The sequence below is a fragment of the Balaenoptera physalus genome (genome assembly GCF_965194825.1).
Source record: "Balaenoptera physalus genome assembly, chromosome: 17".
In the NCBI taxonomy this organism is placed as follows: domain Eukaryota; kingdom Metazoa; phylum Chordata; class Mammalia; order Artiodactyla; family Balaenopteridae; genus Balaenoptera; species Balaenoptera physalus.
The window spans coordinates 68,066,284-68,077,890 of NC_138895.1; the positions used below are offsets into that span (position 1 = coordinate 68,066,284).

At 39.6% G+C, this 11,607-nt stretch overlaps 1 long non-coding RNA gene across 1 annotated transcript in view; it reads left to right on the forward strand.

The window, feature by feature from the left end:
* Nucleotides 1–8,372, forward strand: part of LOC309646696 — a 102,667-nt gene extending 94,295 nt beyond the window's left edge. Inside the window, exon 4 of the long non-coding RNA XR_014255535.1 lies at nt 4,883–8,372. This is a non-coding gene — a long non-coding RNA (uncharacterized lncRNA). The remainder of the gene's footprint in view (nt 1–4,882) is intronic.
* Nucleotides 8,373–11,607: the final 3,235 nt, after the last annotated feature.

Here is an 11,607-nt window from a genome sequence, read left to right on the forward strand (position 1 = left end):
CACAAGAGCATGAGGGAAAAAGGAGATATGCGATCAATGGTGAAAGAAAACTCTTCATGATTAAAAGTCATCTGGCCTGAGGTCTCCACTGGCCTGAGAAAAATGTCATTCTTTTAGCTGCAATAAAAAATAAAGCTCCTCCCCACTTCCAACAGTCTTTTTTTTCCAGGGTTTATGCTGGTCCAGTCTGAGACTAGATAAGACTGGCCTTATGCTAAGTCATAGAGGTGATAAACTGGAAGATGTTATTTCATCTTCTGCCTCACCTTCCTGTCTTACACATAGTAGGGAAAGCCCTAGAGGGGGAGAAAATGAGCATACAGAGGAAAAGATCAGGAGAGACATGAGAGAACAGAGGGGTTGGGAAAGAGTGAAAATATAAAGAAGAAAATATAGAAATGTAGCATGGTTGAGCAGTCAGACATGGGTTAGTCCTAGTTCTAGCGATGTGTGACCCTCAACAATTACTTCTTATTTCTAAACCCCAGTTTTCTTATCTATAAAATGGGTTTCATAATATGTAACTACCTATAATAGCTTGGACTGTGAAAGTTAAATGGTCTTCCTAAAAGATAGAATAGTTGCCATAGCTGGAAGTGGACTCAGGAGACACGATGATTAAATGCAACGTGGTGTCCTGGGTTGTATCCTGGAATAGATGCAAAGAAATTATTGGAAAAAACTGTTGAAATCTGAATAGTCTATAGTTTAGTTAAGGGTATTATGCCATTATTAATTTCTTAGTTTTGGTAAATGTACTGTAGAAATACAAGATAGTGACATCGGAGGAAGCTGGGTGAAGGGCTTTCCAGAACTCTCTGTGCTATCTTCAAAACTCTTTAAAAGAAAATAGAGTCCTTCTCATAAACACCCTGCCTTCTCTTTGCAACCTGTTTCAGTCCTATTTGTCTTGCAAAGCCCAGCTCATGTTATGTCCCTAGTCACGTCTTGCCCAGCTTCTTGAAGTCATTCCCACCTTTTCCTTCAGTTTCTTTGACTGCTGTATACCCCAAAGCCTGAAGTTCTTCATTTCTATTGAATGCCTGATCCAGCACTCATTAGAGATTCATTTGGATAAAAGACAGGTGATTTTGAAATACAAATTTATTGGACAGAGTGAAAAGCTGTCAATCATTCATGTCTGAGGTTGAGTTGCTTTGATGGGATTAGAAACTCCCCAATACCTCGCTGAGAAAAGTCAGGGTATGGTTAATGAAGGAGCAAAAAGAGGAAGGGGGCACCTGAAGAAAGGAGACCGAGAAGTCCAGAAGGAGGAAGAAAGATGAAGAAAGGGCACTGCAGGGCAACACACGTAAACATGTCTAACAGGTTACCTTCCACATGCCTTTGAAAATAAGTTCAGCTTTGAAGTGTTTTCTAGTTTGGGTTTCCCCAGAAAGGTACCATGCCTCAAGCAATTTCTGTGAGAGGTGATTGCAAGAAATATACTCATGGTGAGGTGGGGAAAAAAGACAAGGAAGTCAGTTGATAAAGTGTTCAGGAAGCCAGTTACCAGCATAAATAGCAGGAGTTTTATCCCACTGGAGGCCTCTGAGGGTCAGTAATATATGAGCCTCAGAGATTTCCCACCCAGAAGATATTGGAGTTAGAGTATATATACACTGCCTGCCATCGTCCATCATCAGCTGTCCGCTTTGTGTGTGGGGGGAGGGTGCCCTCTAGGACTCCTAGCTTACCCGGGTGCTGCCATGGAAAGTTCTCAGACAGGGCAGTAGCTGGCTTGCTCACACAAGAGGGGATACAGATGGGTACCAATAGCTTCTGCTACAGGGAACCAATCCGCTTGCTCCAAACTTCAATTCTTCCACTTGTCAGCTGGGAGAGCTTTGACAAGTCCCACTGTGCCCTTTTCCTAGGTTTGCTGTGAAAATAAGAGCTTGATTGTGTAACAACATTTAACTCATGGTCTCTGACCTGAAAGCTGCTCAGTGATTATTCTTTCCCCACCCAGGCTCTCTTCAGACCATACTCATTCCACCTGTGGCACAGACCCAGAGCTACAGCCTCAAAGATCGTACCGGGGTATGGAAACCACGTACACCTATGACTACATAATTCCAGGCTGATACAGATGTTTCCCTTCACTTAAAGAGGGGAAATGAGGATAGAGGAGGGAAGAAAGTAGCAAACAGAAACCAACATCATGGCAGTTGAATGACTCTTTCATTGGATTTTTGAGGCCCATGTAAGGAATCAGGAAAGTCTGTTTCTGTGAGTATCTTTCTCATGGTGTCTCCCAGGGATCATTCCCACATAAAGAAGGCCTCATTATCCCCTAAACATATGTATTACATATCCCAGCCTGTGAATTTGAGGCATCAAGATATTTTTAATGAAGTGCATTTATGGTGTTTTGCCAAATGCAACTCATAGAAAAACTAATATATTTTCCATTTCTTGGGTCCTTAGGGAAAGATAATGTTATAAACCATTATCCAGAGCTGCTTCTTAAGACTTTCCTAGCTTGACAGCCCTTTCAGTTTTGTAATCTTTTCCTTAAAGTCTGGGTTTTGATTGTTTACACAATAGTGTTTTCTGACATCCTCCTTTTCATCCAAAATCCAAGGAGGCTAAACATGAACCACACACTTTAAACATGAACCTCACGTTGCTAAACTTCAAATAACTGCTACCAAACAATGGATGATTCTCAAATAACTGAAATTTGGTGAGTAGTTCTTTGAGGAGCAAAGAAGAAACTGTTAAGACATCAATCTGAGAATTTTTTAGCAGCATCTTGCAGGGAATTGTTTGAGGTTGCTTACGTTCAGTTTCATCTTTCAACCATCCTATATTTACATCTCTATTTGGATGACCCAAAGAAAAATACCAGGCTGTAATCATCAGAAAAGATCCTTTTATGCTAACAATAATAATCTACTAATGAAGATAAACAAGTAAGCCAATGCTTTCTCTTTATTTAACTGAGAAAATTATGCTGATGGGCTTTCCCTGGTTAAACCTTGGACTAAACAGGGTTCATTCCACACAAGAGAGGAGCAAGTTATGAGAGAAAAAGTAAAGAATTAATTGTACCTAATTAGTTACAAAATGTGAGCCATTTCTCCTTCGAGTGTTTTTTACATCAGCACCTTCCTTTCCACTCTTTTTGCCATCTTCATTTTCCAATTCTCACTGCCACATAATCAGGATATTTCAGTGGATAGTTAACCAATCAACCTGCCTCTATCAAGCAAGACTATTGACTTGATTACTTCAATTCATCATATCCTATTCTTTCTCAGAAATCAATAGCTGTTCTCAGAGGAAAAAGTGGCAACTCTTACAGCTGGGTTACTGATCCCACCTTAATGTCCACTACTTCCCTATATAAATCTTCACTGTTTTTCAGGCTAATCTCTTTAGAGTCTCCCAAACACATCTCGTGATTTCCTATTTCCACACGTTCGACATTTCTTCTTTGCTCTTATTTGAATATCACCCACCTATTGAAGGCTGACTAAAATCTCACCTCCATAAACCTCACTGAAGCATAAAAAGCATGCTGAGAGGGAAAGAGGTGGGTAGGGAGAGAGGGGGATAGGAAGAGGCAGAGAGAGAAAGAGGTATAGGTTCTAGAGAAATATTAAAGTGGCTTTGAGGCTCACCTTTGCAATTGACAAGCTTTGTGTTGGAAGGGAAAGTTCTTAACTTCTTTGAGTCTCCTTTATAAACAGTTATGCATACTTGATTGAGTTTTTGATTGGAATAAAGAAGAGGAGATGCAAGTTGTCTGGAAAAAGTGAATTGATTTTTTTATTCAACAATTTTTCATTAAGTGCCTCATAAAATTTAGTCAATGGAGCATTGTGGAGCTACTACTGAACTTGATTGTGTGATTTAGCTTCATTGATATTCAGTCATTGAGTAATAACACTACAATATTACTTAGTCATTCCATGCTTAGATATTTACCAGGGAGAAATGAAAATATATGTCCATACAAAGATTGTACCAAAATATTCATTGCAGCTTTACCTGTAATAGCCCCAAAGTGGAAACAACCCAAGTGTTCACTAAAAGGTGAATGATATATTCACCCAATACAATACTACTTAGCAATAAAAAGGAATAAACTATTGCTACAAGCAACAACATGGATGAATCTTAAAACATTCATTTTGAATTAAAGAAGCCAGAACCTCCACCCCTAAAAAAAAAAAAAAAAGAGTGCATATAGTATGATTTCATTTATGTAGAATTCTACAAAATGAAAACCAATATATAGTGACAAAGGCAGATCAGTGGTTGCCAAAGGCAGAGAGTGGTGATCAGGAAGGAGGGAGTACAAAGGGACATGAGGAAACTGTCTTGATTATGGTGATGGTTTCATGGATGTATGCATGTCAAAATTTATCAAATTGTACACTTTAACTTTGTGCAAATTATTGTATGTCAATAAAGCTGCTTTTAAAAATTAAAAATAGCTGCCTTATTTATTTGGTGCAAATAGCCTGTGGAACCAGGCAAGGAAGAGATATAGCATTCTGGCAACAGTTTCATAACCCCTAAATTACTAGGACTATACATCTTTATAGGGATGGGTGGTAGGCACAGGGGGTAAAAAAGAATATGCTCTGGAGGAAGAAGGATCTTCATTCTCCTTTAAAATTTTAAGTGAGAAGCCATACACCAGATATTTAGAATTCAGGAAGCCTCTTGGAAAGATGAGAATTTCCAAAAAAATTTTTTTTGTTTATTACGGAGCTTTGTAATATATGACCTTCAGATGACATGATTAAATGACTTTCAAAGAAAGTTAAATACTGTTCTCACTTTTATTATTGTTTGAGGGTTTACTTACAATTTAAAAAAACGTACGTCATAGCAGATCTTCCATATTTCTCATTCCTTAACACAGGGGCTCCAAATTCCAGAAAAGAAATGTCCCTATGAAGAAGAAAGAACAGCGAGTAGAATCTACAGAGAGGATTTTGGCTAAACCTCTACAGGAGAACTTTTAACATTCAAAAATGTCACTAAGTGTTGTGAACTGCTTCAGTGTGGAGTGAATTTCCTGTCCCTGGAACTCTTTGAGGTACGCTAAATTCAGCAAGATAACATCGCAGGGGAATGATGATGCGGGGAAGGTCCGCAGGGGAGATTGGAACAGAAGGTCTTCTTATTCTGTGGAGATAGTCATCCCAAACCATCGCCTCAGCAATGATGCTGTAAAGCTGCAATGGTAGAATTGCAGTAATAGGTTTCTTGTCTATTGCAGAGTTCTTGCAATTTCTCCATAGTAAGGAAGAGGTCCCAGGAGATATGTCATCCTCCTGCAGCCTGCCACTAATTTCCAGGACATTTTCTCCTTACTGTTCATGGCACAGAGCGGATAGTTTTAACATAAGAGAGACATTGTACAAATTGCTCCTCTTTAGCATTCAGGGAAACATACATTTGGCATCTTTCTCAGTTGCAAAGGGGAAAGTGTCCAGAGGGAGTTGGCAGAGCCAACAGAAGACAAGCACTGATCAGTACACTTTCATGTACCTGTCTTTGGCTTGTTTTACACCAGAGTAAAGGAAAAAGATTCTGTGTGTGCCCTACTAACTACTAACCTTTTCTAAGTGCAAACGTCCCTGGAAAAGAAAACTGAAATCACTAATAATCTGACATCTTTTCCCCTCTTCTCCCTCCCCCATTCCCAGGCCACTTTCTGCCTCAGAGGAGAATCTTCTCATCTGTAATAACAACTTCCAGGTGGGAAAGTTGGCATGTTCAAATCTCTTTCCTCTTCACAACCCCCTCCTATATTTACCACCCCACATCTGCCTACCCAACTTGAATCTTAATTATCTGGGCTCTCTGAAATATTCATAACCTTAGAATTATTGATGCAGTAATTTTAAATGGGAAGAAAAAAGAGGAAGTATGAAAGGATGGGGCTGCAAAGAAAAGACAATATCCACAAAAGGATATGTAAACTAGTCTTATTTGCAAACAGTGTCACATAGAGCTCTGAATTCTTTCTCTTGCTGGAGAAGGAATGAAGCAACAGAAAGAGAAATGCCCTCGAATGAGGCTACTTTCTTCTATCCAGTTCTGCTACAAACTGGCTCTGTGACTTTGAGTCATTCCTTTCTTCTGTTTGGGTCTCAATTTCCTTATCTGTAAAATGTTGCCTTGAACTAGATAGTTTCCTGAATAATGAAATATTAAGACATTTATGGAAAGAAAAGTAGAAAAGAGTAGACAACAGGGAGGGGGTATTCAGCTACTCAGCAGGGGTGACATTCTGTTTAGCAGGATGGTGGAGGAATTGAAATATTGGCACGAAACTACAAAATTGTGAAAATTTACCAGTGTCTCTTTTTCCATGTATGAGGAAATGGCAAGGCATGGTGATGAAGGGGGAAGGGTTTGATGAAGATCCGAAGTAGAGCATTATTAGGAAACTGTAGCTGCTGTTGACACTGGTAAAGCGTGAAGATGTCTTTGTAGGTAATACTAACAATTCCAGCTCCATGGCTGTGTTTTACATTGTTTCTGAACTGTCTGTGCCAAAGTTATGATAATTGCTTTATGAAGTAAAACTTACCAGCCTCTCCCAGCCTTTTTTGGGGTAACGATTAGAGGTTTAAATGTGAAAACTTTGCTCTCTATTTCTGTGGAGGTGGGGTTCCTGTCTGTATCACCCTCTGAACATGTCAGTCTTGTAATGAAATACACACACATACATGTCTCACAGGCGCGCGTGCACACACACACACACACACACACACACACTTGTAATTCTGGATCAGATTGCTAACCAAATTCAACTCTTAAATGTCACTGCCTTTCATTACATCTCTACATTTGCTATTCATCTTGTCCTGAGTTAGAAAATATAAGTTAAAGCTAAGGCTTCTGACCATCAAAAATTTTCCTGTTTGACTGCTTAGCCAAAAAAATTGTTCTTTATCTAAATGAATCACACCCCAAATCCCACAAAAATCATCTACTCAACTTTGGGCATTTGTGATAGGAATGCCAAGTCTATGAGTCTCTTCAAATCTGAGAAATAATATTACCTTTAAATTATTTTTTAAAATAAGCCTCTGAAATCAAACTGAGGAAGAGAATGATGTAAGGCATGAGGGAAAAGGGAATGAGGAATAAAAAAGGAAGCAAAGATCTCTGCTCAAAAAGACCCATTAAAATAACCAGAAAGGCAAGATTGAAAAAAAAAAAAGACAAAGGAAAAAGCATAAAGACAGGTAACAAACACAAAGAAGCATTAGCACAAAGGACAAAGCACAGCGCTTAAGTGATGTTTATGCAGAGAGGCTTGTAGACGTGGGTCTGACCGGGCTCTAGTTGGTTCTCCTGTGATTTCAGCTCCATCTCCTGCCACATGGTCACTCCTACACCATATATGCCTACCATCCTGAAGCACCTCCGTGTCCCTCCCCACTGCCCCTTTCTCTATGACGCCCTCTAGCTCCTTTGGCATGTGGATCCTTCTGCCAGAATTCTCTTTACCTTCATGAATGCCCAGAAGAATTCTGCTCATCTGTGCCACTTCCTCTCTGCTAAAAACTCCACTGACTAATGAAGGCTCAGTCAGTAACTCTTTTCTCATCATCTCCATAGCAATTTCTGCATGGCTCTGCATAAATGCTGACATTTCCACAGTATATTATTAGCAGTTGTTCACATGTTGCTGCTCCCCAGACCTCTGTGCTCTCACTCTGTCTCTTTCCTGGGAATTCTCATTCACTTCAATCACACCAATGGCCACTTACGAACCGATGCTGACTCATAGACATGTAACTCTGGCCAAGGCCTTACTCATGACTCGCTGGCTGCCCTACACAGACGCACGCTTGCTGAGCATTTCCACAGGGATGGGACGACCGTGAGGATTTCACTGTTGAGCACGATCCTGTTATGTATTTATTAGCAGTTCCGTTTCTCACGGAGCCCCAGCTTTCACGGAGCAGACACCTATTGCTCAGACGAGTGTCTGGCCTGCAGTAGGCACTCAATATAGATTTTTAAAGTATTTATCCCAACATGAACTCATATCTTTCCTGTGAAGTGTGTATTATCTCCTGAGCTCCCATAACCATTTATCCATTCACTCAAAACAGGAGTCATAGGGTGAGAGAGTGTCATGGACATATATACACTACCAAATGTAAAATAGATAGCTAGTGGGAAGCAGCCGCATAGCACAGGGAGATCGGCTCGGTGCTTTGTGACCACCTAGAGGGGTGGGATGGGGAGGGTGGGAGGGAGGGAGATGCAAGAGGGAAGAGATATGGGAACATATGTATATGTATAACTGATTCACTGTTATAAAGCAGAAGCTAACACACCATTGTAAAGCAATTATACTTCAATAAAGATGTTTAAAAAAAAAAAAAACAGGAGTCATTTCAAATAAGTCTCAATTTTAGTTCTAACATCTAGCTGGAGGCTAAGCACTTCTTAGCATTCTCTTACCTCTTTCCAGAATGACTGCCTCAGCACTGGCATTTATTACCCCCTGAAACATGGTAATTATCTCTTAACTCTCCTTACCAGCAGTCTTGACTCTCTCCAGGTCACCCACTACACTGCTTCAGAGTGGTATTTTTGAACACCAAATCCTAGTGTATGATTCCTTTACTCTAAGCCTTTAAATGGTTCCCCCTTTGCTTATGGGTTAGGCCCTAAGTTGCTGAGTTATCGTGTTTGGAAATGTTAGCTCTAGTCGCCTCTCTTGTTTTATTCACTTGGTAAATATCTACTATCTAAGTATCTACTAAACCTAAGCATCACCTCCGGCATGAAGCCTTTTTTAAATCTCAGTGTTCCAGGTAGAAAGGAACACTGTCTCCTTTGTGTGCCCACTGGGCTTTGAGTATTGGGACAATGTCCTATTCATTTTTTATCCCTTTTTTTCTAGTACAGTTTGGGCCAATAGAAAGGGTTTTAGAAAAGTGTACTGAGAATTTTTTTTTTAAATTTCTTGGCCATGCATATGGGATCTTAGTTCCCTAACCAGGGATCGAACCCACGCCCCCTGAATTGGAAGGGTGGCGTCTTAACCACTGGACCACCAGGGAAGTCCCTGGGAAAATGTTGAATTTTAATGGGAAGAGATAAATTGACAAGGAAAGCTTTTCTGAAGGAGATGAACACAAAGCTGGGAGGATATGAAAGGAAGAGCACGGAGGTATGACTTGCTGCATTATGTGCAGATGATAACAGCCCAGTGAACTTGTCTGGAACAGAGAAGTCTTCTAGAGAAGCAATAGAATGAGGATACAGTTAAATCCCATATCTGGCCCTGTCACCACATCTTTTATAATTTCCCCCTGCTTTTCCATTGCAAAATCAAGATCCTAGACAATTGCAGAAGACAATTAAAATTTCCCCCTGCTTATCCACTGCAAAAGACAGGTCCTAAGATCTCAACCAAAACTTGGCCTACAGGGTTGCTGTTGAGGCATTGTATTTCACAATGGTAAATAAATCTTTCAGCTAAAGTAGGTGGCAACTTGTCTTTTGAAGGCAGAAAGAGGTTGCTAAAACTTATCTAGCTGCGCACTCTTTCCTTACAGCTGTTGATTTTGGTCAGCTGCACAGAATGATTGTTTGCTTTGGCTAATTCTTAATTAATTTTCTCTGGAACACTTTTCATTTTAGAACCTGTTTTGGACCTACATCCCAGTCTGTGGAATGTCGATTAAAAACATGTAAGTCTGAGTAGAGATAGTGAAGGAGTTGATGAATATAACTGTGTATCAAATATTGTGACTAGATTGGAAGAAGACTCCTATATGGAAAATGCATTTTTAAGTGCAGATAGACACATTTAATAAATTGTTATTCATTTAAAAAGGGAATGATTTTATAGCAGCTTTCCCGCAGTATATTCTATGGCAATCAACTGATCCTAAAACTGTGAAGCTGTTGTGTAAATCTTGTGGGGCAAGATCTGTGATATCCTTTGTTATTATAAAGTGATACAGACTAAAAAATCAGCTACCATACAGTTTCAAACTAAGGTTTAGAGACACATGGTTTCTTAGATCTTGTTTATTTTTCTACCTTATTCACAAATCATCTAACAAAATTTTAAACAATTACTTTCCTTTTTTCCTCACTTTTTTTGCTTGTCCACCTTCCTTTCTGCCTGTCTGCCTTAGTGTCCCTTACATTCTCCACCTTTGGCACAAAATAGTTCAAGTCTGAAAATTCAGTACCACATTCAATAGGTTATTCCATGCCTCACTCTGAACTCTCTTTCTCCATCCCAAACCTATTCCTCCTGAGTGGTTCCCATATCAGTTGAGGTTGACTCTCTCTATCCACCTGCTGTCTCTGAAAACCTTGTGATATTCTTGACTCACAAATCCTGTTGGTTTTCTCTCCAGAGCATACCCCAAATGTGTTCTCTTCTCACTATCCCCACCACCAACATGCTAGTGTGAGCCACAAAAGGACATAATTTGACTCAATTGAAAATCCAAAATAAATATGATAAGGATTATATAAAACAAATTATATGTAATAATTATATTATATAGATAACAACATTTTTCTATAGCAAAAATTAAAATTGGTTTTTATACTTCTACAACATAGATTCTAAGTTAACTTCAGCATTTGCTAAAATAGACCAATTAACAAAGCTTCATAGATTTAATCAGTACTGGGGTTGAAATTATAGCTATACTTGGAGATTCCACTAAATTTAAACGTTGTACCCTGTATAATCTTAAAAAGTAATTCAGTCAGTATAAAATAGAGGAAAAAGTAGTTATGCCTCACTTTAACTGTAGCCTTGCCTTAATTTCCCATAGTCATGGTACCTATTGCCCTAACATATCTGCAGTGGACTATTTGTGCCCCCTCCCCCAAAATTAATATGTTGAAACCATAATTCCAGTGTGATGGTATTTGAAGGTGGGGACTTTGGATGGTCATTAGATCATGAGGGTGGAGTTCTCATGAGCAGGATTAGTGCCTTAAATGAAGAGGGCAGAGAGCTTACTAGCTCTCTTTCTGTCATGTAAGAATACAGTCAGCAGTCTGCAATCCAGGAGACAGTTCTCGTTAGAACGTGACAGTGCTGGTACCCTGCCTGATCTCAGACTTTTAGCCTCCAGAATGGTGTGAAATAAGCCACCTAGTGTATGATACTTTGTTATAGTAGCCTGAACTGACTAAGGCAATCTCTAGGATTGCACATAGGCTTTCTAACACATTCAATAATAAACTAGGAATTCCCTGGTGGTCCAGTGGTTAAGACTCAGTGCTTTCACTGCCAGGCCCTGGTTCGATCCTTGGTTGGGGAACTAAGATCCCGCAAGCCACGTGTCACAGCCAATAATAATAATAATAAAAAACAACTAAAAGTATAGTAAGTCTTTGGCTCTTACAGACTTGCTTAATAAAATGGGATCTCATGGACCCCAATTTAAAAACCTGCTGAAAACAAATTCCAGGTACATTTTAAGACACCGTGAGAGCAAGAAGAGAGTAGAGTGAAATACTTAAGTGTTGAGAGAAAAGCCCCACCAACCTAGAATTCTGCATCCTGTGAAATTACTCAGCCAAAGTGAAGGAGAAATAGACTTTCCGAGACAAACAAAAATTTGGGGGCTT